Below are 24,799 nucleotides of genomic sequence, written 5' to 3' on the forward strand. Positions count from 1 at the left end.
TATAATTTTGTTGTGTCACTGAATATTAAGGATATCCTTTCAAGCCTTTGTCACATTGTTAATGTCTGTCATTAAAGGTCCTCTGGGCAGCTTGAGATGGAGAGAGGCCACTATAAAACATCATTTAAAAAATAAGAAGAATGGTACATGTGGATGCTAACAAAAAAACAACGCTTTCCATCAGTTTTTCACTACTGTAGATGATGCAGCTACAAAAATCTGTGAACTGGCCATTAAAAAATAGCATTGCTAGAGTTTATGTTTGGGGACCAGTTACAACAAGGAGCAAAATTGTTTCGCCAGCACTCCAATCAATAGAATAGAATAGAATAGAACAGACTGGAACAGAATTGAAATCTCATTACATATTTATTAGAAAACTGCTTTGTTCTCTATTTGTAATGTCTTGTCTTATACACAGTGATCCCATTTTATTGTTCAATGCTTTGTTTCAGTTTGCTTGCTCACTTAGTATAGTGGTACCTCGGGTTACAGATGCTTCAGGTTACAGACTCCGCTAACACAGAAATACTACCTCGGGTTAAGAACTTTGCTTCAGGACGAGAACAGAAATCGTGCAGCGGTAGTGCGGCGGCAGCAAGAGGCCTCATTAGCTAAAGTGGTGTCTCAGAGGCATGTAATGCCTTAAGAGAGAATATAATGAAAATGATCTACAGGTGGTACATGACGCCAGTCAAGCTTGCAAAAATTTATCATTTGCCCGATAATAAATGTTGGAAGTGTAAAGAGATTGAAGGTACATTCTTTCACCTTTGGTGGACATGCCCAAGGATTAAGACTTTCTGGGAGATGATTTATAATGAAATGAAAAAGGTATTTAAATATACCTTTCAGAAGAAACCAGAGGCCTTTCTCCTGGGCATGGTCGGCCAATTGGTGTCAAAGAAGGATAGAACTTTCTTTATGTATGCCACAACAGCAGCAAGAATACTTATTGCAAAGTACTGGAAGACACAAGATTTACCCACCCGGGAAGAATGGCAGATGAAGGTGATGGACTATATGGAACTGGCAGAAATGACTGGCAGAATCCGAGACCAAGGAGAAGAGTTGGTGGAAGAAGATTGGAAGAAATTTAAAGTTTATCTACAGAAACATTGTAAAATTAAGGAATGTTAGAAGGATGTTGGAATGAAGTAATGTGGTTTTAGAAGAAATGATATAAAGGATTAAGTAAAAATGGATTGTTAATTGGTGAAAGAACAGAATGCAAAATTATAGTATATTAAGATAAATTATTAGGATAAAAATAAAGATGGAAAGGATTTGCTGAAATATCTAATTGAATTAGAATACAAAAAAAGGGAGGTGTGAGGAGGTCAAGGAAATAAGCAAAGGAAAGAAAGTTATGTAAAGGATTGTTTTGTTTTGTTTTAATTAAAGGGGGAAGATGGCGGCGCAAGCACTTGCAGCGGCTCGGCACTCCGAAGACCGGTTTTCAGTGAGTTGTGTTTTATTTTTAATAGATTATGTCTGAATAGGATGAGAGTGTTGGAGATACGTGCAAATGTGTATGTGAATCCGGTCTTGGGTGTTTGATTTTCGTTGTTGTGTATACTGTGTATATACGGACAATGACAATAAATTTATCTAATCTAATCTAATCTAATCTAATTATCTGCATCTTTTTTTCCGTGTTTTTTCCCTTTGTTCTTGTATTGTTCTGTATTTTTATTTTTATTTTTTTCTGTTTAAATATGTTCTTTATTTTTTCTTTTTGTAACCTTTAAAATCTCAATAAAAATCTATTGGGGAAAAATAAAAATAAAGTGGTGTCTCAGGTTAAGAACAGTTTCAGGTTAAGAACAGACCTCTGGAACGAATTACGGTAAGTACTTAACCTGAGGTACCACTGTATATTAATTGCTTTCTGTTGTATATACCCTTTCTTGGTTTTGTTGTATGAGATTCATAGGCAGCTTTTGAGCTGGGCTCCCCTTTAGACATACCCAAAAATTCTGGCCTTTGTCTTCTGGCTCTGATCCTGTGTTCACTTTACTCTAGACCATGGGTAGGCAAACTAAGGCCTGGGGGCCGGATCTGGCCCAATTGCCTTCTAAATCCAGCAGAGGCAAGCTCATGACCCAGGTCAGATCATTGGCAATACCACTGAGCAGCTGTTTTGCGGGAATAGGAGTTGTTCCCTCTCTTAAGCAGCTAACTGCTTCTGTTGCAATTTTCTTTTCTGATCCTACCTACGTGTGGGTGCAGCCCAAACACAACTTGGTTGGGGGAACAGCCCCAGGCATAGGCTCATGTACTGCCCTCATGGTGCAGCTCCATTTCCGTAACAGATGTTTAGGTCACCCCCTTCAGTAAAACTATCAGCACAGCAGACAAAATTGCAGCAAAGGTGAGCACAAAGCCAAACAGCAGCATAACAATTTGGGGTGGGAGGGAGGACTCAGCAGAGTGGGTAAAACTCTATTAAATCAGGCCATTCATAGTCTATGCTGGAATGGCAGTACAATTAAAAACATCTTTCCCTGGTGCTGAAAAGTCAATACAGTTGGCATCAGGTGCTGGATTGCTCAGCTCCAGTTGCGCTTGGATGAAATAAGTTCTCTACATCCATTTCACTTTTGGAACAGAAACTGCTTTGATCATCCTGTAAGAATGACCTCTGCTGAGACAGAGACAGGAGGAGTGTGTGACTCCCTTGATTCCCTCCAATCTCTCAGCAGCTTTTGACACCATTGGCGGTGGTATCCTTCTGGACAGTTGTTGGAGACGGGTGTTTGAAAGTGTCCCAATCCTTATTTCTATTGCTGATTCTAGAATGCATGAAATCACTCAGGGAGGCTATCTGGATTGACGGTATCACTGATATGTGGATGATCCCTTTATCTATTTTTCATCAAATCCAGATAAAGCTGAGAGTCCAGCTGCAGGAATCCACAGGATGAAACTCCATCTAGATAAGACTGAGATAACTGTTTAATGTGCAGTTCTTCTGCCCAGCTGAGTGTTGTTCAGCCTGTTGTGGAGGGCACAGGCCTCTACTTTGGAGGAGTTCTTGGGTCCAGCACTGTTGTTGGAAGTACACGTGGCCTCAATATCTCACAGGGCTTTTTATCAGCTTATGGACATAGATGGCACATCAGTCTATCTGGACTTAGCAACAGTTAATCATGCTCTGGTAGCAGGCAAGCCACCTTGGTACCAAACACTGGGTGCCCGGAGTGTGCTGATGTCACCACGGCATGTGCGAATGATGTCAGCATGTCTGCGGCATGTTGTTTGCACTTCCACATTGCAGGGCCATGCTGACATAGTGCCCCCATGAGGTGCCGAGTGGAACTGGGGGGCTGGCCCCTTCATTTACAATTTTGGGTGCCTGGGCACACATAATTGGCACTAAGAAATCTGGATTTCTGCAATGTGTTATATATGCAACTGTGTTTGAAAGCAGCCTAGAAACTTGAGCTGGTCCCAAAAAAAGGGGCAGCAAGATTTGAATCGTGATGATAAACAAACAGGGAGCTACAACGGAAAAGAGCCTGCCTCCAATCATCACCCCTCTAACTTCAAGTGGTGGAGGAACCAAGCAAGAGACCCCAAATATGTGTGTGTGTTCAGTGAGGATCACAAGGATCTTCCCCACCAAGTTGTTGCCCTTCTTTATATGGGGCAATTAGGTGGGAAATTCCCATGTAATTGGCCTGACTTGCAGCTATAACACAGCTTTGTGGGAGCACAGCAGCGCCTGTGCATATGACTGATTAGGAAGGGGAGCTATTCATCCTTGCATTTGACATCTCACCTGGTGCAGGTGAGTGAATGAGCTAGTGGAGAAAGGGTGAATTTCTCCATCGCTTCTCTGCTGTTTGGTTTCCATGCTGGCTGTCCTTCTTCTTTACCAACCTATTTGTTGGAAGCCCTTTAAAAACAAAACAAACAAACCTACTAAGAGGATAGCATGTGAAGTTTCCATGCTAGCTGGCTTAGAAGGCTAGTAAATTTTTAAAAATTACAGACCCCCTTTTCGCTGCTGTAATCCATTATATTCCTTGGGTGTTACAGTTCAGCAGAATTCTGCAGGAAACTTTGGGGAGTGGGGAGGTAAGATTTCACTGTGGCCTTCTTACTCATTATTATAAATTGTTACATGAGAATGAAATTTAAATTTTCCAGAAAGGAACATCTAGAAACTAATCTTGATTTTCAGCCTAGTTATAGATCAATGGCATACCCAGCTGCCTTCACTCAGGATCACATTCCTGACTCTTGACTGCCAAAAAGGTTCACTTTTCTGTAAGTCGCATGGATAAGTACTCAGGAGCAACCTGGTTTATTTCGTTATTTCCCCCCATGTTGTACTTCTTTGCAACAGTCTTTTAAATGTGGAAGCCATTCCTCGCCCCCCCCCAACAAGTTGTGCAGAGTAAAATACATGTGGCTTTAAAAAAATCATTTATTTTTTTTTTGACAGGGATCATAATCTGACTCTGTCTATGGAGCTGTGAGGGTAATGAGTGTGTGTGTGTGTGGAATGCATTTAGCAGGCCTTTTGAAATGCTGCTATTCTCCCTCTTTCTGAATCTGTGGACGTTGACATGTCAAGATGACTGCAGGCTGTGAATTTTCAAAGGCCTTTCAAGCAAGGAGACCACCCTGACTGTTCTGCTCATGCTGCTGTGGTTGTTAGAAAGAACTTTCCAAGTATTTGAACTGCAGAGGCTTTAAAGTAATTAAGGAGGGCTTGTTCAGGAAGCAGCTTATAAGCAAACTTTTCAGCCCAAGCGCTTTTTGGTCACTGACAAGGGCGGGGGCGGCAGGGGAGACACATGTAGAAAAGGTGCCTTTAAAAGACTGTAATGAATATATTTGTGCTATTCTGGTAGCTTTCTGCTTTTGTTTTTCTCCCAGTAAGTCAGTCATCTGTGCCCTTCCTAACAATATTCAGAATTCCTGGCGTTCCTTAATTGGTTTTCAGAGCACTGAGCTATTCAACCAAAGGTTTTCAGCAGTGCGACTAAATAAGTCACTCGGCTTTTTGCTTAGCAACAAGTGGCAAAATGGAGGACGGGCCTTAAGGCCCGAGAGACTCAATGGCAAAATGGGAGAGTCACCTTGGACCTTTGGAGGCCTCCAGTGCCCAGTTACATATGTAGAAGCTGGAGTAGGAAGGTGCAGCATTTAAGCCATATTAATTCCTCCAGCACAGAGAATGGCAGACTTGGGGAAGTGATGGGCAGGGCACTGGGTTTTATCTCAATGGCTGTGGGTCATTTGTTTTCTGGGGGAAGAGTTGCAGCTTGCTGGTAGAGCAGGATCTGCCCTACATGCAGAAGGCAACTACATGGTTCTAGCATACAGGTGTCCGCTCCCAGTTTGACCTTTAGAAGTTTATCCCTTCAAAGTTGCTGTCATCTTGCTCTCACAAGATCTGTGCTGGCTGTTGATTTGTTACTAGGCAAATCCAAGGTGCTGCTGTTGGGATATAAAGGCCTCAGCTGCTTTGGCTGAAGGACCACCTCACCCCATAAGTACCCACTCACAGAATCATAAAATTGTAGAGTTGGGAGGGACGCCAAAGTCCAAACCCCAGCAATGCAGGAATCCTGCCCACAGCCGTCCCTGGGTGGGCTTGAACCTCCAACCTTCTGGTTAACCCATTGTGCAACCAGCCCTACTCAACTGTCTAGATCTTCAGAACTGGCATCTTTACAATTGCCACATAATGTTTGTTCCACACTTGCAATAAACCCGTTCTTTAGCGTGCCATGGCAGCCCCTGCACTCTGGAACTGTATTGTTTTCAATTCCCGCTAAAGTCCTTTTCCTTCCAGCAGGCCTAACTAGGCATGCAATTTTAGCAAATAATTTTGACATGTGATCTTAAAAATTACTGTTTTTATTTTATAGCTTTTTTAAAAAAAAATCTTTGTGCTTAAGTTTTAAATTTTAAAAAAAAAATACAGTGGTACCTCGGGTTAAGTACTTAATAAGTTTCAGAGGTCCGTTCTTAATCTGAAACTGTTCTTAACCTGAAGCACCACTTTAGCTAATGGGGCCTCCTGCTGCTGCCGCGCCGCCAGAGCACGATTCCTGTTCTCATCCTGAAGCAAAGTTCTTAACCTGAGGTACTATTTCTGGGTTTGTGGAGTCTGTAACCTGAAGCGTATGTAACCTGAAGCGTATGTAACCTGAGGTACCACTGTAAATATTTTAGAATGTTTATTGCAAACTGGTTAAAGGTCTTTTGTTCTATTAAGCAGCATATACATTTTGTTAAATAAATAAATATACTGAGAATATTTCCCATGGTTCACTAGGTGAAGGATAAGGATTAGGGGCCATAGCTCAGTGGTGGAAATCCTGGAGAGCTGCTGCCAGTTGGTGCATGCAACACTGGGCTTGATGGACCAGCAATCTGATTCAGCATAAGGCAGCTTCCTATAGCCCCATAAAAGGGAGGAAGGTGAAACTCATGATCATAGAAAAGTGAGATTTTAAATGACGTGGGCCGTGTGTTCAAAATCCTGCCTGGCATCCTCTTTCTGTTCAGAAACAAGCCACAAAAGTGAACCAAATATTTGTCACTGTTGAGGACCCCCACTCCCCGACATCTGCTCTTGGACTAGAAACTGAAGCTGCTGCTGTGATATATGGGTTTGCAATGCAGTTCTACAAGCCCAAGATAATATGAAGCTGCCATTCAATAATCAGCTGTTCAATACAGCACTGAATGCCTAATGGAAAACAAAGCTGCAAACCAGGTCCTGCCATCTACAGCACAGGAAGAGAAATATAGCAAAGGCTATAAAGCATTCTGCAAATTCAAGGTTCTCTGTAATGAATAAGCTGTACAGTAATAGAAGTAGGAAGACAGAATAAGAAAGATGGCAAAGACATTGAGGGAATCAAGGACTTTTATTTATTTATTATATTTTATTTCTTTTATTTTTTGTCGCTCTTTCAAAAAGAAAAACACAACTTTTAACCCCAAAAAAAGAATTTCTTTCTCTTTTGCATTAATGAGCAAACATTCTATAATAGAGGAATATTGAATATACTTCTAATTAAATAATTCATGGCTATCTGGTAGCAAGAATTTTGCTCCGTGAGATACATGCAGTTTCAGATGAAGCAGGTGCACCTGCACAAAATTCATTTTTAAAAAATGCATTTGTAGGAAGATTGCCCTCATGTGGCATTTACTGGCAGTTTCTTTGCCGGTTAGAAACTGGTCACAATTTACAAGGGGGGCACCAAATTTTCATAAAAATGCATGAGATGAAAGTGGAGGTTTGGGGGGAAAGAGCCCAGTTGTTGCTGTAAGCTATTGGGTCACCAAGATAAATCAGAGTGAGGGCAACATCACCAAGACAAAACAGAGGGAGGACAATGTTTCCTAGCGTTTTGAAGGGTTGAACAATTTCACCCCACATTGCATGGGCTACCCTGAATATTCAGCAAAATCAGAGAAATGGATTTCAGGCATATGGTGTATAGGTAATTTTTAAATGAAATACAGTACTCAAATCATTCCTCTTCAGCTAGGCAACTGATGAAGTTCTGTGATACTGCCACCTACAATTTTTAAAAACAGAGAGTAATGCTGCTTAAGGGGTGGGAAGAGAGAAACTGGGTATTCACAAAGTGTTTTCTCTCCAGTGGGTTATCCCAGAACATGCCAATGAGGAAATAATTCTCAAGCATAGCACCAGTGCCAAAGCATGCAGCTTTAGATGGCTTTCCATTTTGCCTCCCTAGTAAACAAGGGAGAAGTGTGAAGGACACAAAAAAGAGGGTGGGAAATACCTCTAGGGATCAAAGTTTAATTAAATGCAACAAAAAATCTACGTTTTGAATCTATGAGTAAGAAACCAATCGATCCATCATATCATTAAATGTATTCAGCCCTATCATGTATTTGAAGTTTGACATATGTTTGCAGACAAAGGCATAACAGCATAATGATATCCCTTATGAGTATGTGTTCAATAAATGTTCGCCTTTAAAAAAGAAAAAAAATCACTGAGTACACACCCGAATGAAATGTGCTGCACATGCATATAATAGGCGTGCTTTAAAAAGAAGTGAAATTCCTTAAGGTTGCAGCTCAGTGCACTGAGTAAGACTTGCTTCAAGTAGTCTTGCGTGGTGAAGTGAAAACTTGCAGATCTGCATCTTAGAGCAAGTTCAGAGAGGTGTCTCTCTGCCCCTGCTCACGTGAGTTTGCTCTCTCCACTTCCTTAAAATTGACTCTGGGTGGCTGCTTCATGCAGTCCTAAGGCTATAGCTATTGAGTGGGTGAGAACCAAGAGAAGTGTGAGTTGTGGTTTTGTTTTTTTTAAGTGGTTAATCTTAGCTCCTGGAATTTAGGGACTTTCCAGTGCTTGTGTGTCTGAGTCTCAGCATTGTTACTCAAAATCCATGCCAAGAATAATCACTGCTGACTGTGGGAGACGGGAGAAAAGTCACCGGGCAGAGTTGCTTGTCATATGAAATTTGCTACATTGCAACGGTTGATTTATTTGCTGTTTTTGCAAGCAACGGGTGGTATGGACCTTTGGTAGGAGACAGACATCAAACAGGGCCATAGGAAATATTCTTCACAGTGTGGTTCAGTATAGGAGGGCCCCCAAGTTATATGCTACATTTTGCACAGCAATGATGCAACCATTTATTACTTTTTTAACATGGACAACGTATGCAGAGATTTACCAAGTAACCTAAGTTGAAGGCAGGAGTCTGCCCACTAGGACCTTGCAATCTAAATTTTGACAGGGAATGAGGGGGCAGGAGGACAGAGGCAAGGGTAAATGATACAAAGTCAGGGGGGAAGAAAGACAAAGGACCCCTGGACGGTTAAATCCAGTCAAAGGTGACTATGGGGTGCAGCGCTCATCTCCACTTTCAAGCCTAGGGAGCTGGCATTTGTCCACAGACAGCTTTCCGGGTCATGTGGCCAACATGACTAAACCACTTCTGGCGCAACAAAACACTGTGACGGAAACCAGAGCGCACAGAAACACCGTTTACCTTCCCGCCGCAGCGGTACCTATTTATCTACTTGCACTATTGTGCTTTTGAATGGCTAGATTGGCAGGAGCTGGGACAGAGCGATGGGAGCTCACTCTGTCGCAGGGATTCGAACTGCTGACCTTCCGATCGGCAAGCCCAAGGGGCTCAGTGGTTTAGACCACAGCAGCACCCGCGTCCCTTATTGTACAAAATCAAGCATAGGTTAGCTTGTTTGAGAGGATGTATTTTGAAGCCATGACTATATAGGATGCATTAGTTATGATATAAACCTTTCATACATTTTTATAGAAATAAACTTTAAAAAGAAATTGTTCAGGTACATTATGCTTTCATTCATTCTCATCCAATGATTCTTAAGCCATCTGTGTCGGAGCTAAGGGTCTGTGAGGGCTTGGAAACAGTATGAGTGGACAGCTTTGGGCTGTTTGTAATGAAACAGTCCATATAATTAAATCTGCTAGTAGTGCTGGTGGAGCACAGGAGTTTCAGTTATGCCATATGTCTACATGTTAGCTTAACCGTCAAATGAAATAATATTGTTCCAGCATTTATTTATTTTTTTAAAAGTTAGAGTGTATACAAATCTCTGAGCTGGGGTGGGATAATGACTGAGAAAAATGGTAATTTCCACTAAATAAGGCGGGGGGACTTGCATACTTACTGAAGATATTGGTATACAGCATATAGAAACAGGAATGGCATTTGGGAATGAATAACATCAAGGCTGTAGAATCTACTTTGGCGGCGGGGGGGGGGGTGTTCCTAGAAGTCCAACATTCAAAGCTTAGAAAGAAGGCTGAACATAAACTTAGAATTAAGGGACAGGACATTTCTTCATGCATCACACAGTCCAGGAGCTTCTCCTCAGTACCAGCCCCAAGCTTACAGTTCTTTCACATGAAACTTCACTTCCGTTTACCCCCAAAGCTTTCTTTGGAATCACCCAGATGGTTGTTTAATGTAAATAGTAAGCTTCCCATACCTCCATAAATTCTCTGCTGTCCTCTTCTGAATCACTGCCTTCTGACACTTCCCCCTCCCTCAATCTGAATTGTCTCATACCTTTCCTCTATTTTGGAGTATCTCTGGCATGAGAAAATCTAGTGCCACCAATACCCATTCCACAGAGTCAGTCCAGAAGCTACTGAGAGACTGATCTGTTGTACTCTCCCTGTCCTCCATTGAGGTGACCATGGCTGATTCAGTCCCAAAACCTAGGCCTGAACCCAGATTAGCAAACCCCACTTAGTATTTTTATGTTAGTCATTTACAGAGTGAAAGGAAATAAATCCATTTATTTTAATTATTAAGCCTTTGGGAGCGTGTTTTTCCGTTTGTTTTTTTAAGAAAAAGTTGAAGAATAAATCAGAACAACATGGAAATAACCACATTTTTAAAAAGCCAATAACACATCATTAATAACTCTTCAGGAGCACCTATTGCCTCTCCTTTTAATGTTCTTGATAAACACATGATTTAACATATAGATCATTAGACACATAATTAACTGCATCTCCAGGACATATTATTTTCAGCCCTTGAAGTATTGAGGCTGCTTTTTCCCCTTCAGTACTTCAAAGTTGGGAGGTGCAAAGACTAACACCTAGCAATTGTGGAAGTTCAATGCAAACAAGAAGAGAGACAAGCTGCTGGCATTTTAAAATACAAAAACATCTGATGAATCATTTCAGCAACAGCAAAATGCATTAGCCTCCTATTACCATTTTCTTTTTGCAATTTGCACACATGCCAGTGTGGTTTTTTTTAAAGAAAAAATCCTACTATTATTCTTCCATATGGCAAATTACTGTCACTGAAAATCTTATACTTTTAAAATTACAACATTTTTGGATAGATTTACTAGTGACAGAATAAATTATCTTTGTTGCAAGGGGAATGGGAATATTGTTCCTAGAGGCACCGCAAGCATTTTATTTAACAATTGTACCAGCTGGAAACAAATTATTGCCTTTATTTTAAAGAACAATTCTGAAATCTAGTGCATTAATTTCAGTTGGAAACCAAGGTTTTGGCAGAGCTGTTTCTAGACTATTTTGTGTCTGGTGCTCTCTCTATCTCGTTTCCTATACTGTATGAGACAAAAAAAAAAATGATCAAAATACCTCACAGAATGGAGAGACAACAGCAGGGCTTCTGGTGGGCAGTGTGTCTGGTCCCACGTCCATCACCCACATTGGTTGTATGAATACTGGACAGGACCCTAGTGACAAGGTGACCATGAGCCCTGCTTTGCAGCAGTCCTCTATTTGAAGGGATATCTATATTAATTTATTCAATGTAGAATAATTGAATAGAATGAAATAATAAAAAGCAAGGTGTAGCTGCTAGTTTCCTCATCAGTCGTAGGGGGGGGACACACAAAGGGGCTTCTTTCCATATTGCCTTAGCTGGGTGTGTCAGGTAATGGCCTGGCTTTTCAGATGTTGGCTGAGTGACTTTGCAGGCTGGCCCAAAGGCCGAATGTGCCAGAGGTATGGAGAATGCCTTTGGCCTTGTCTCTTCTGTACTGTGTGAATGTGAAAAATGCAAGGAGAGCTAAGAAGTGCAAAGGAATGCAAAGACGAAAGAAGTAAGAATGAGAAAAGGTTAATACAAGAACACAACTTAACTCTTCAATATCTTCCCATTTAACCATCGTATTGTCATAGGAATGGATGACATCTGTGAGTCCCTTCCAGGCCTGTGAGGTTTAGGATTTAGAAGCTGCCAGTAGAAGGCCTTAGACATTCAGCTAAAGTAAACACTATATTTACATGACTTAAAGGTTACCATAGCAACAACTAAGTGATGGTGCTCTCCAGGAAGAGGGAGGTGGGCCTTTTCCTACCTCACCCACCTGGATACCACATTCTCCTAGGGAAAAGAACCATAGGCCAGGGATGGGACTGTCTGTGGATGAATTCTGCATGATACTGAAAGTAGACACAGCGGGTTGAATCGCTTTGGGGCAGCGAACCTCCTTAGAAACCTAACAGGGAGCAAGACCCATTGGAGTGTTAATGCTGTGAGCCCTTCCAACCCAAGCTCAGGTTGTATATATGTGTAAATAAAATTATATATCTGAATGACACTGCAGTTTCAATTGACCTTCATTCCAAAAAAAAAGCATCCTGCATAGATGCTGGAAACTCTGGTCTCGAAGACTAAGGTGAGCACAAAAATAAGCTTTGTCAAGAACACTGGGCTGAAAGGCTGAGAAGCATAGAATAAATTTGAACCTCCTTCATATATCTTCCCTTTGATGGGAATGGCCAAGGAAAAGAATACATTTGAAACAAGAGGGGAGGGGTATTCCTGTTACCGAGGGATTTCACGGCCTCAAAGCAAAAGAAAATAGTTAGGTCCCTGGTTTTGCCAAGTGGCCAAATCTTTCAATTCACTGTTTGTTCAGGGCTGATGCTAGATAGCGTCCATTTATGTTCCCCTAATGAGAGTGGATGGCTATGAAGCCTGTGAGATCAAAAACAATGCACTTTGGACTAGTTTCCAACCTTCATTTTTAATATAAGCTTAATACAAACCTTTCAACTCATGTACTAGATGCATTCAGGATGAACGTGCAACCGCACAGAAACAGTTTAAATTAATGGATTATGTAATAGTAGCTGAGATGGCTCCACATCTCCCACCTCTTTAGTAATGCCACAAGGAACATGGCATATGCTAAAGCCCGTAAGTGACTTCCCCTGATATTCACTGCTATCTGACATAAACTCAATTATTCTCTTTACTAAATTCTATTAAATAAAACAGATGACTTCAGATGACCTTAATTTATGAAAATTAAATTCCTTCCATCGGGCAATTATTATACATAGGAAGAAGGAAGCAGTAAACTGCTGTGATTACTTTTTGATGATCCTCGATGAAGAGGTCAGCCTTTTAATTTTTTCACAAGCAAGCTCATGATTAATCCAAACCCAGCATATATACGAGAAATACAGACAGGGCCATTGGAGCATCTGCTACCAACTGGCTATGTCCTGACTGTTAATTGTGCAGTTATTTTAATAGGATGGAAAATCCCCAGGCAAGGTTAATGTTTGGAGGAGCTGGGGGCTTCACAGCCCATTACAGGTGGAGCAAGAATCCCATTAATTCTTCTAGATAGCAGGTAGACATTAGTGCAGAAACCTGGAGGATACCAATATCTATATAGATCTCCATTTGGATTTTAATGCCAGAGCAGATGATGCATTATGTCATCATGTCCGCACCTGACCAACTGAGGCTAGATTTCTAGATGAAAGTCAAGGAGAAGGTCAGTTGAGCCAAAGCTCAGAACGAGCTCAGGCTTGTAGGAGAGGTAGAAGAAGTTTATTCTGCTATGTTTGAAGGAAGAGGAAGAACAAGCAAGTAGTAGGTCCTCTGCATGGAGAAGACAGAAAAATGCTATTAGGTGACAGAGAGGAGAAACTGCTCAACACCTAAATGAGCAAAAATGCATAACCAATGATAATTACATAACATGCTATCACAATTGAAAAGCCACTGTCTCTTTGATATTAGGTTTACAAAACCTCTTAACTGGCGAGTATAGTTTTTACAGCATTTCCTATATCATATTCACAACAGTAATAGCCATTTCCTTTTATATATGTGGGTTTAATTTTCAAAGCACCATCTGAACAAAAACCCCAGACCATTGTTTTTGAATGCAAGGAAAAGCACATCAGAACATAACAAATCTGCACAATAAAGAAAAGACTTGCCTGACTATTGGAAGTTATATATTTTGGACTCATCTAAAACAACTGAATTACAAATGCAGCAAGTAATCTAAATCAAGAATTGCATACAAATTTCACCTTGTTGACCCAAGAGAAAATCCATTTGCAATGATATATAGACACATGAGGGAACTATTGTTTTGGATAAAATTAATGCCAGAAGAGAGGGTAGAAGGCCCAACGAGTAAACGGGTTTAACCATGAACACAGTGAAGACAAGAAGGCTTTATAACATCCCACAGTGGAAAAATAGCAACTGTTTTTGAACCATACAATGGTGCACCACCAATATGTTAAAAGTATTGTTTTATACCCTAGGCAGAGAAGGCAAGTGCCAGTGAATCCATACAGTCAACGTTGTTATTGTTTATAATGAAAGTCTGGCATATGGACTTTCCAAACAATGACTCAGGATAGCTTCACAGGGAAGTAGAGAGAAGAAGGGGCCTAGTCCTTCCTCTTCTCTGCACTTCTCCTCATTATCTGAAAGAGAACATTCAGCTGGGGTGAGATGCAAAATGTGTATTTCAGCCAATGTGGAAAATAATAGGCAATAAAAAGTGTCAGGTCCTTGTGCATGTCCTTGTGCAGGTCCTTGTGACTTTCTTTTAAGGTCCCAGGTGGAGACCCTTGAAACTTGCAACTCCCAACTTATTTCAACTGCTGTTTCGTAAACCTTTTACTTCCCCTGAGAGAGAAGTTTCCATTTTCCTGATTTGTTCTCAAGGCACTTTATAAATTATTTTGAATTTTGGTAGGCACAAGATTTTGAGCTTACCTTATCGTTGTGAGATGGCTGAGGGCGGTAGTATGTGTGTCTATTTCTCATTTGCTCTGCAGTCTCCCTGACTGGCTGTGCTTCCTGTTCTGAAAAGACTCCAGGGGAGGAGTCAGCTCATTAGGCACCTGGCGTGCAGGTCACAGGTGATGAGATGATTTATAGGATGAAAGGAAGGAGACTCTCCCAACCTTCTTCCCCAGCTACCTCAAAAGGAAGCAGAACAAAACCCCTGCATGCTCCCATGAAAATGTCCCCAAAATGTCCTTTTGTTTCATACTTTTCAAATGCAATTTCTTCTTTCACTAATTGATGAAGATGCATCCAGGAGGCACACACAAGAAGCAGATAGTGGGGGAGAATTGGCTTCATTTCACGACCCTCCATGAGCCTTCAAGATAGGACAGGATATTAAAAAAATATTTTCCTTATGGTGCTTGTTCATGGCAGCCAGTCATAGAATATTCTGAAACTCCTCCAGAACTGTCAGCCCCAAAAGGAAAACTAGCCTTGCCAAAACATAATTCCATCCCCAGGAGCATAGGGGAAAGTTGCCTCATGCTGGTTATTACTTGGAAAGGCTATTGAATTCTTGCTTTCCAAGAGGGGATTACATACTTTTGGCTTCTGCGTGTACTGTACAATAAAGAGGAGCCATAAATCATACCTTGCTAAACTCACACAGGCTTTGATGCCTTCAGGTTGCCAAGTTTGTCTTACTATGAAGCCAGCTGGCTTATAGGCCAAAGTAACAGCTTAAAAAGAGGATGCTGATAACTGCAAAAGAGCTAGAGCAGCAATATTCCCCTCTGAAGTCTGAAGGAATAGTTCCCTTCAACACTGTCATATCTGTTCTTCCCCAGCACTTGAATAAGATCAATGAACCAATTGAAGCGGCTTGAAGGATAGTAGCCAACAGGCTAGGCCCCTTTGACTGTGGTGTATTTATATCCCTACAGAGCGCACTGTCACTGTCTGGTATGCCTATAGGACAGGAGGATGAATGAACTGCTATGTATTTGCTTTGGAACAAAGTATGTTTTAGAAAGCAAATAGAGAGATAAGTGATGGATCCAGATATAATAAAGGTCTGGTGGCCGCCGAGTCCTTCGCTTTTAGCAATTGCAAAGGTTGGCACTAATTTTTAACCTTATTTCTGCCCCCTGGCTCCATTGGATTTCCTCTTAGCATCCTTGTTCTTCCATGGAAGATACAATTTGCATATCTAGCTGTATTCTAGGGGTTGAGCCTGCTAACTTAGATATGAATATACTATATGACTGTAGTTTCCAGATCACCATGTTTGACATGTCACCAGATGCATGTGCTTCTGTTGTTTCTATGAAATCCCTAAGGGATGAACTTCTCCTACACTAAGCAAGGAGGACATTCAACAGTCTTAACGACTTTCACCACAGCTTAAATACATCTGGCTTATATATCTTAAAGCAGCCTTTGCCAGCCTATGTTTTGTAGCTCAAAAGATCTGGAAGACACCGGGGGGGGGCTGTCTTAGAGCATGTTATGTACACAATAATTTTTGAGGTAACTGTAGGCCCTCATTAAAAAATATGGTATAAAATGGACTTGTGAAAAAACCACTGCTGTTTTTCTAGAAAAAGAGGTGCTGGAACTCACCATGAATGCCTCCCTTGTTCTCTTATAAGGGCAATGGTGTCCACCTGTGAGATGCCGGAACTTAGTTCTGATGAGTTCCAGCTGAAAAAAAATCCCTGGAAAAGACCATTTTGTGATTATGGTTGCAAGCTGTCAGGCAAAATGTCCTGTATAACTCTTATTTTGAAATGTCTCTTTCAGGACATAGAAACTTATATGGATGCACCTTTTTGTGCTAAAACAGACAGGAGTCACTTGTGAATATATTCCAGCCTTTAGGTGAATATGCTCTTTCTGGTTGTATGATATTAGCCATTTTTTGAAGGGGTCCACAAAATCTGGTCAACAAAATCCATTGTGACAATAATCAAACTAAATATATATAAGAAAATACAAGTAAATTAACCCAGTAAGTTTATGGTGAGGTGGGTGTTCTTGAAGTTTTGGATTAGTAAGTACAATGATAATATGTAACCCTATGTGGTTTTCAATTAATTGGAATGTTTTATTTGCAACTTGTGCTAATGGTATATTGTAAACTTTATATATATACACACACACACACTATAAGTTAGCAACCACATGCTTTTAACAAACATTCAGTGCATTATTTCAGATAAAATACTCTAATGTAATGCCTGAACAAAGCAGTAAAAGAACGAATGTTTCATTCATGTGTAGTATAATTGACTCTCTAGCTTTTATTTGGCCAGTCAAGCAGCTGAGGTCCCATCGTGACACTCAGTCATTTGTGTACAAGTGGTCATTTGTCCCCTCCATAAATAATAAATCATGTGGGTTTTTATGGACAGAGGTCACTCTACATGCTGGCTGTAGTTCCTAACATGTGCCGGCTGAATGGGACATCAATGGTGAGGAGCGGTGACAGGAACCATCAGGGAACCACTCCCAGCTGATTAAAAATAATTTCCATGCGAGCTAGTATTGTTCCTAAAACTCTTTGTGGAAACAGCATTTGACTGGTGAAAAAAATTGTCCTGAAAATAAGATCCTGAAAAATCCATTGGCTTTACTGATAACTTCTTAGAGGTCTGGGAGTTCCCTTCCCTCCCCATACCAGCAAATCTGGATTGTAATAAGAAATATTGATTTGCGTATTCATATGTGTCAGATATTTGGTTGCATTCAGAGTAGCAGTCTTGTCACATTTCACTTCATCTTGTCTTGCCCCTCAGTGTCAAGAGTTTCCATCGTCACAAGAATCTAGACATGTATAGATCCTTTCTGAAAGGAGCAGTCTTGGGTTGGTAAGGGCTATTTCTTATCATAATTTTACATGTGCCCTTTTGACTTGATACACATACACTGTGCATTTCAGGGAGGCAGTGGGAGGCAGCAAGGAATTTCCCTTAAGCAATTATCCTTGTTCTTGCATCATGCAAAGGTGTTTGCCATTGTAAAAGGAAACCATTGTATTGAGGAGGATTGGTTTCAAGGTGAGATACTTAGATGTTCCCAAATTCTCATAGATGATATGGATGCTTTCCATGCTATTGTAGACATTTCAGTTACTGCCCACCATTCATTCTAATCCTCCTTCTCCTATTTGCTCCACATATTGTTTTACCCCCTGTGCTCAAAATAGCTGTCTGTCTACAGTTGGTATATGGCAACCAATCCTAACCCAAAGGAAGCTCCCAGTTACGTTTCAAAAATTTTTTGCTTCCAAGAATGGCTTGAAATTTATCACACATTTTGATCTGTAGTAATGCGTTGGTGTTTGTTGGTCTGGACAACATACTAAATGCAACCATAGTTCCTCCTTACTGCATGGAGTTCATATTCGTACCTTTGAAAACACGTATCTGGAAATACATTAACTCAGGCAGGCCCCACTGGAAACAGCATTCCATAGGCAGGAGGCCTCAACCAAAAAGTCCCTCTACCTTGTTGCTACCCTCCAATTGTCTCTTTTGGTGGGCACCTGGAGGAAGGCCTCAGATGACCGTAGTATCTGAGCATGTCATTGTTGAGAAAAGCATCCCATTAGGTAATGAGGTCCTAGATCATATGGGGCCTTGTGGGTCAAACTCAGCACTTTGAATTGGGTGTAGAAACGTGTGGGAAACCAGTGTGACTGTGCCAGTACTGCTTTTGTATGGTCAGACTGCTTAGTCAGACTGCTTAGTTCCTGTCTGTTGCATTTTTAGTTATTTATAAGATTTATTAACTGCTCTTCACCATGAAGTCCCAGGATACTTCCCAGTTACGAAACCCGGGAAGGGGGGGACCATTAGTATTATAAAACAAGTGGAATTGAACAGTGTAAATTCAGCAAGAGGTAGCTCCCATAAAGCAAAATACCAGGGTAAAGTGATGTATTTACAAATACAAAGAACGGTGAACTGCTGTATATTGATAGTTTCATACGTCTGTTTGACCCACTGTAAAAAGTTAGCTTTGTCAGTGTCTTAGAAAAAATTCTTAATTGACTGGGTTTGCCTGAGTTCCCAGTAAACCTTGCAACACATGCAGCAGGACTTACTTCTGGTGAATTATTACTTTGGGAAGAAGAATTGCCCATTGCCTGCCTGCCTCTCTCTGTTCCTGAGCTTGTTTCATTTCATTACATTCCAGCTAGACTAGGGGTAGTCAACCTTTTTATAACTACCGCCCACTAATGCATCTTTATTGATGGTAAAATTTCCTTACCGCCCACCAGTGCTCAATGGAAGGAGGATTCAGCTTGTGCCGTAGAACCCCCTACCGCCCACCTAGAATCCTGAAACGCCCACTAGTGGGTGGTAGGGACCAGGTTGACAACCCCTGAGCTAGACCAATCAGAATGCATTTAGAGGTCACGGCATCAGAATCTTCCTATGAAAGCCGAAGTTGCCAGCACGAATACGCTCTACTTTTTCCTGCTAGATTGTGCGAAAGGCTCTCAGGGCATACTGTCCAACCTTCGTCTTTTTGCTTCTTTAGAGTTTGGTACAGCTGGTTCTGCTGGCTTCCCCCAGCCCTGGTATACCCTGTTCAGGAAGTCTAGAAAGCGGCAATGCCTAATCCCCACCAGGGAGCATAAAACTTCTGGGCCAGAATCTAGATGCTGTCACCAAAAGCCAAGAAACTGAGCTTTCATATATCTTGTTTGGGGGTGGGGAGAATTAAGAAGAATTAACAGTTGCATTTCCTGTCAAGAACCTGGAAACTAAAGGAGCCCTTATTGGGGTTCTTTGTGAATACAACACATTACATACATAAATACCTAGGCTGTTGTGTTCATGGTAAATGTGTCATGTGGCGTTTGTGGTAAATGTGACTGGTGTTGTAGTTGCAAAACTTTTATCCCCTCAGATATACCTTTGCCAATCCTATTTGTTATGAAGCCTAAAATGCAATGTTAGCAGATTAATGGCAATGTCTGTACAGCAACAGTGTATGATCATGGCTATGAATTAACTGGCCTGACAGGTGTGTAAAACATGACTTGGGTTATGTAGATTCTCTCTCTCTCTCTCTCTCTCTCTCTCTCTGTGTGTGTGTGTGTGTTGGTTCCGGTTACTCTGTCTGAAGAATCAGGTCATCTTGTGACACAAACTGGCACTGATTCTGTTCCTTAATAATCCAGAAGGCAAGGACAGAATGGCTTCCCTCTGACTCCCAAGCAAAACTAATCACTTCCACTGTTGTTTTCTCAAGTTGACAGCGCCGCTCTCCTCTTCCAGATCACTAGGCTGATTTCAGAAAATATGTATGTGTGTGTGTTCCTTTTACAACTTTCAGCCAAAAACGACCTCATGCAGATACTTTGGAAGGAGGGGGTAGGAGGGAGGGTGGTCTCTAGGCTTAGTCCACTGCGGTTCTGCTTTCTGAACATCTTCTACAACTGAACATCTTCTCAGTCTGGTTCATTGATTCCATTCTTGAATCATGAACGGGTGCAGGGTAATTCACAATTGCTTTTTAAAGTGGCAAACTTGGAGGGGGTGAGCGGGTGGGCTTCGTATCTATTTCAGTTTGGCCAAAAGTATTCTTCATGAAAGCATTCTGGATTTGGTGTGTGCCCATGTGAAAAAACCCTTAGAGCTTTTTACTTATGAGGGTTTTTTTTTTTAAAGTCCCTTTCACAATTCATACCATGCATGAATTTTAATTCAGAAGAGAGATCTTATGTACAGTGCAACTGCTATATATTTTTATTTTTTCTTAAATGCCATTTTGCATCTTCTGTTATGTAATATTCCATCGTGTGTGGAAAATCCCTTAAAAGGACCATTTTTAACTAGGCTCAGCTACTTGAATTACATCATGGTTAGACTAGCAAAACAAGGAACAAATAAATTCAAATCTGAACAGGGCATGATTAGGATTTTTTTTAAAAAATAATAAAAATAAAGAGATAAGACATAATACTTTCCCTATTTTGATTGGCTGAGTTCTGTGTTGCTATTTCTCCTTGTACATTGCCTATATTAAATTATTGGATAAATAATGAATGCTATTCGTCTTCTTACTATGAGCTGTGAAAAAAGTATAAGACTCTTACCAGACATACAATGATATTATTTTACCATCCTCTGCCCCTTTCCTTGTCTGGGGTATTCAAACCATTTCTGCTTCAATGTGTGTAAGCTTAAGAGTTTTTAATGGGAGGAACGTACAAATTATCTCACCGGTAGCTGCATTCTTGAATTATTTGAAACCTGATGTCTTTTTGACCATCTCGGTCACAATGAATGTTCTGAATGTTGAAAAACACCCAAGGTGAGACACACATACCACTGTGATTTATGGAAGCACCAGATAGGTGATACAGTTCATTGCCTGTCCAGACTGTCAAAGAAATCTAGACCAAAAGCCCTGATGTGTTAGTGACATTGTATCCTAAAGCTTCCCACCCTAACCCCTGGAGGATGGAGGAAGGCGAGGGAAATGTTAAAGAATAGCAGACATGATGGGGGAGAAAAGTCAAATGACCCTGAAAGGGCATTAGGAGAAATGGGGTGGGTGGGTGTTGGGCTGAAATAGTGAGAGACAGACAAAAATGTCATCCAGAATACATGTTTATGAAAGCAGATCCAGCTAGCTGTCTTCTCTCATACTATCACCTATGATATTCAAACATGTTTCTATGATTCTAGCTTTATCTATTGGGAATGCTTTGAGAACCTTTCCAGCAAAATAGCAATGTTTACAATTTGCTGATAAGAGGGGATCGTTTAATGCATCTTGCAATGCTATCCTTCAAGGCTGCTCATATTAAGCATTTTATTGGATAAACACGCAATGATCTACACAGAGGTTGCATGCTCAGTTGCACACAGAAGCACTAGTTCTATTAAGGATAATAATAATAATAATAATAATAATAGAAACAGCTTTTGAATAAATACCCAGAGTTCAGTTAGTTTAGGATTTAGTTGGTATTTTCTATGCATTATGGGAGCTGGGCCATAAAGAAGGCTGATTGCCGAAGAATTGATGCTTTTGAATTATGGTGCTGGAGGAGACTCAAGAGTCCCATGGACTGCAAGAAGATCAAACCTCTCCATTCTTAAGGAAATCAGCCCTGAGTGCTCACTGGAAGGACAGATCCTGAAGCTGAGGCTCCAATACTTTGGCCACCTCATGAGAAGAGAAGACTCCCTGGAAAAGACCCTGATGCTGGGAAATGAGATGGCTGGACAGTGTCTTCGAAGCTATTAACATGGGTTTGACCAAACTGCGGGAGGCAGTGGAAGACAGGAGTGCCTGGCATGCTCTGGTCCATGGGGCCACGAAGAGCTGGACATGACTAAACAACAAATACTACATTTTTAATTTATTTATTTTTACATTGCTAACCAACCTGGGAGCTTCTGGGATTACACAATAAATATTTATTCGCTTTAGGCAAACTCCCTGGGCAGTTTACCTAATACAAATACAGTAAATCCTTAAACTACAACAACATGTGAACAAATAAATAATCATGAAATGCAGATGATGAATAAAGGAGGTCAGGGTGGATCACACCAATACAAAGACCAACAAAATAAAAATCCTTCAATAACATACAGTAAAATCCTCAAATTAACCCATCATTGCAAACTTAATCCAGGAACATCTTATTGAGTTTTCAGAGTGTTCACTACATGGACAGTGTTCCAAGTGGGAAACCACTGTAGAGATTTCTTGTATTCCACTTATTCCAAAATAGGCAAATAAATACTTATTTTAGTTAAAGGTAGAAAGTTTGAGACACTACAGAGTCTGTAATATAATGCTGTTTGTTTATGCTAGCCTCTGTCCAGAGAAAATTAGTTGCATCTAACTCCAATCGAAAGCAGTAGGATATATTCGTTGCAATTAATCCCAAAGCTGTCAAGAGCAGATAAGGACAACTTTCTCTGGATCACCAACACGTTGGCCATTGCCCAGCTAAAGCTAGTTTGGACTAAGTCCTATGAAAGGAAATGGGACTCCACTTAATCGCAATCAACTTTTTCTGAATAGTGGCTACCCTTTAGAGTTGGGCTTCTGAGTGTCCCAAATAAGATGACGACAAACTTTACTAGCAACACAGAGTAACTGAAAGTCATGATCCAAAAAGCACAAGATTTCAATCCTCTTAAAAGCCAAAGGTGCTCTAAAGAGGTTTAATATTTTCTTAATTTGCACAGACATTTTGGAAAAATGTGCTTTGCAGGCAGAAGATCCAAGGTTCAATTTCTGGCATCTCCAGATTGAGAAAGCCTCCTGTTTGAAACTATGAAAAAACCATTGCCAGTCAATCCATGTAGACCAGGAGCAGATAAGTATTTTTCAGCCAGGACATCACATTCTTTTGTGGACAGCCCTAGGGGTGGGGTGGGGGGCTTGCCAGCAGGTGGGTGGGACCAGAGGTAACAACGGGCAGAAGAACTGAAACAACTCTTACCTTCACTCAGTAGGTTACATTCCTGCCATGTAAGTCAGACGTTTCTACAGATATCTATCCAAGCAAGAAGCAGTAGCTCAGTTCCAGTTAACATGCTAGGAAAAGCACTCAAGTAATGTGTGGAGGGATGTGGCCTGGGGAGACTCCCATGAGCTGGATACAGCCTAGTGGGGCTCTTTCAGCCCCCAGGATGGAGGTTACCTACCCCAATGCAGACAACACTGAGCCAGATGGACCAGGAATCTGACTGTTTAAGATGCCTTCCTATGTTAGGAACCATAATATGTTGTTAAATTAGATCACAATCCACCCCATTCATATGGTTCTTTCCTAGGCAAAGGAGGAACCATTGATGAAGGATAGCATGGCAAATTAAGCACACATTGAATTTTAATTAGTTTTTTTTATTATATTAGAGTTGTCATCTCTGTAACACTTTAAGCATGCAACCAATAATCCAAGGGTCCTCATGTGCATCCATTCTATATAAAAGTTAGATGTTAGCAACAAAGGTTGCAATGTTGTCTTTTCGTGGGCATACTAACTTTCTACAAGGAGAGAGTTTAATTATATGGAGAATCATTCCCTTGCAGTCTGCAGTGGTTTGTCAACCTGCTGTTGACGAACAGGTCCGTCCCCCCAATCTGCCGCTTGTGAGAACTAGGTTTCAGGGAGGAACTTGTTTACATGAACTTGCTAACTCCTGGTGGTGAAACCACATGCTTGCTTATTAAGAGATGCTTTCCTAGTCCCTCTGCAGCCTGGTGCTGACCTGCAAAGTTACAGATTAGGAAGTCCAGTATGCAGTAGTGATGTTATGCATCCTGTTTTATCTCCAGGGAAGAAGAATGGAAATGTTTGAAATGGCCCCCAACACACTATAACATGTGTACATGTTGCCTGCTTAAAACACAGCTCTGTCATTCTTTTTCTCCGTTAGGATCAAAGCTGGTTTAGCATCAAAATGCAGCATTTCATAAGCAACAACAGGATAGCTACCAAGTAGATATGGACTGTGGCTAATGCCATGTGTACACTGCTTCCCAAACCAGCACACTGCCTGCATAGTAAATGGGAATGTGTACACAGCCTTTTGGCATACTAAAAATATTTTGCCAGCTAAAATTGAGTGCTTCTATGCCCCCTCCCAGTGAGCTCATCTACATTTCCATTTGTTCTGTGATTTCTAGCCAGAGGTACAAACCCGACTGTTTATTACTGAATTGGAACAAATGGTAAGACACAAAAAAACACACCTCTTGGACCCATGCATAGAAATCATGGGAGAAGTTGAAGTGTGGATGAGCCCTAAGAATAAGTCACAAGCTATAGATTTCAATGAACCAGACCAAATTAGTAGCAGTTAGGCGCCACTGAAATCAGTGTGTAATGTTACTGATTCTTAACTTAGCAGTGCAACCTTACACGTCTATGCAGAAACAAGTCAAACACTCCCAGGTAGTTACAGTCCCTATGTGTAGGTCTGTAGCCCAAGTTGCATTGATTTCTATGGGAACAAAGCATAACAAATTTGCTCTGGATCCAACACTACATGAATGAAGAAGAGCCTAAACACTTTTGTACTGACTAAGCGCTTGCATACCTGCTGTCTTTGGAGTTTAAAAAACCCCAAATGAAACTCAGAATAAGTGAACTACAGGACTGAGGCCATGGGCTTTTAGTTTACAAATTGGTATTGGGCCAAATTGTTAAACTATTTTGCTGCTGCATTTTCCAGTTAAATATGCTTTTGGCT

General features: G+C 40.9%; 1 protein-coding gene across 1 annotated transcript in view; it reads right to left on the bottom strand.

Annotated features, from left to right (window-relative positions):
- LOC307220152 (uncharacterized protein) overlaps nucleotides 1-24,799 on the bottom strand; it is an 87,598-nt gene that overhangs the window by 32,086 nt on the left and 30,713 nt on the right. The window lies entirely within an intron of this gene.

Source organism: Podarcis cretensis (assembly GCF_951804945.1).
Source record: "Podarcis cretensis genome assembly, chromosome: 7".
Classification (NCBI taxonomy): domain Eukaryota; kingdom Metazoa; phylum Chordata; class Lepidosauria; order Squamata; family Lacertidae; genus Podarcis; species Podarcis cretensis.